The sequence below is a fragment of the Lathyrus oleraceus genome, chromosome 4 (assembly GCF_024323335.1).
Source record: "Lathyrus oleraceus cultivar Zhongwan6 chromosome 4, CAAS_Psat_ZW6_1.0, whole genome shotgun sequence".
NCBI lineage: Eukaryota > Viridiplantae > Streptophyta > Magnoliopsida > Fabales > Fabaceae > Lathyrus > Lathyrus oleraceus.
The window spans coordinates 143749885-143752098 of NC_066582.1; the positions used below are offsets into that span (position 1 = coordinate 143749885).

The 2214-nt window shown below is 40.2% G+C and overlaps 1 non-coding gene across 1 annotated transcript; it reads left to right on the top strand.

The window, feature by feature from the left end:
- The first annotated feature begins 1065 nt into the window (after positions 1 to 1065).
- Positions 1066 to 1172, top strand: LOC127077877 (small nucleolar RNA R71). Its single transcript, XR_007787643.1, has one exon. It is a non-coding gene; the product is annotated as a small nucleolar RNA R71 (small nucleolar RNA).
- Positions 1173 to 2214: the final 1042 nt, after the last annotated feature.

Below are 2214 nucleotides of genomic sequence, written 5' to 3' on the forward strand. Positions count from 1 at the left end.
ATAACTTTAATAAATTTTTGATATTGTTTATTGATCTGGGTTTGTTTGAGTCTTTGCGGATATGGTATAGGTGGTTTATATGGCGGGGGTGGTACGTAAATTTTATCTTTAGGTTCTTCTCCTTTTTCTCGACCTTCCTGGTTTTCAGATTCCTCTGATTCCTTTACTTCATCCGTGGGTTTGGTACATTCCTTAGAAGTTTCGGGTTCACTCAATCTAGGGTTTGGTGGCTCATCATAAGCGTTCCCACTTTGTAGGGTAATGGCATTGGCTTGTCCTCTCGGATTTTGTTGAGGTTGTCCAGGGAACTGTCATCCAGGTGTAGTCTGAGGGGCTTGGTTTAAAGCTACCTGAGAGATCTGGGTTTCAAGCATCTTAGTATGAGTAACTATTTGGTCAACCTTGGTTCCTAACTGGGTAATCAATTTGTTAACATGAATGTTTTGGTTCATGAACTCCTTGTTTTGTTGGGTTTGAGCGGTGATAAAATTTTCCATAATTTTCTCAAGGCTCGGCTTTGGTGGCACCGGTTGCATAGGTTGATTTGATCTTATGGCTGGATAACTAGGTCTCGGAGGTGCATTATTTTGGATTGGGTTATTGTTTTTATAGGAGACATTCGGGTGATTCCTACATCTAGGGTTATAGGTATTCGAATATGGGTTCCCTTGGGTGTAGTTCACTTGCTCAGAGTGGGTTTCATTTAATAGACTGCATTCTGCAGATTGATGTCCTTTGGTTCCACATATCTCACAATCCGACGAAACTGCGGCTACAGTATTCGGGTTTATGCACATATGCTCGACTTTGAGGGCTAATGCGCCCATTTTAGCTTGCATCATGTCTATAGAGCTTAGTTCATGCACTCCTCCTTGGGCTTCCTTCTTCTCAATTGTTGCTCGTTCGACTCCCCATGATTGATGGTTTTGAGCCATGTCTTCAATGAGGGCACTGGCTTCAGGATAAGGTTTGTTCATCAGAGCACCGCCTGCGGCAGCGTCGATGGTCATCTTTGTGTTGTAATGAAGTCCATTATAGAAGGTTTGAATGATTAACCAATTTTCTAAACCATGATGTGGGCATGCTCGTAACAACTCTTTATATCTCTCCCAAGCTTCGAACAACGATTCTCCTTGGTTTTGGGTAAATCTAGTTATATGGTTTCGAAGAACGGTGGTCTTACTCGGGGGAAAGTATATAGCAAGAAAAACTCTTCTAAGGTTATCCCAAGTTGTAATGGAATTGGGTGGAAGGGAATCTAACCAAGATAGGGCTTTATCTCTGAGGGAAAAAGGAAATAATCTTAAACGTATTGTCTCAGGAGAAGCTCCATTGGTTTTAAAAGTGTCTGCTAATTGAAGAAATATTTTTAAATGTTGGTTTGGGTTCTCAGTAGCGAGACCTGCGAATTGTCTCTGTTGCACTAGTTGCAACAGGGATGGTTTAAGTTCAAAATTATTAGCTGGGATGGTTGGGTTTACTATACTAGAACTAGGTTCTTCATTAGATGGTTGAGCGAAGTCCTTAAGAGGTCTTTGGTTTTGATCTTCGGCCATAGCTCTCTTAATTCTATGAAAGAATAAACATGCGCGAGCGTAACGTTCAGGTTCCGCCAGAGGGTATACTAAGCTTAAACTTTCGGTGCTGCGAGTTCTTCGCATTGACCGGCGGGAAATAGCCTAAGTCTAAACGATATAACAACAGGAAAATGAAATTTGACGAAATTGGTCCCCGGCAACGGCGCCAAAAACTTGATGCGGTGTTTCGCAAGTATACGAACGCATCAGAGTAATATAAAAGATTTGTCGAATCCACAGAGACCAAGTGTCAATCTATCGTTATCTATCGTTATGGTGTTTATCAAAGGCAATCGAAATAGGTGTTTTTGGAGTGTGCAATGAAAAGTAAAGTATTGAAATAAAGATATAATTAATAAAGACAGGGTCGAATGTAATTCACGTAATTAATTAATAATCCAAGTACTTGCTAATAGAGCTACTTATGGGCAATGTTTCCTACTTTGAAAAGAACTAATTTAACAGGAACTGTCGCTTTCGCGTATTCAGAACCGAGTTGTACTCCCTAATCAAACCCTCTTATTGTCACTTATAAAAAGGCGCGCATTGCGTTAGAGTAGTAAACCTATTTTTAAGAAATATAGTATCTTGACTAAGTTGAAAAGTATTATAACCTGGATTTCTTAACCAAAAGAGG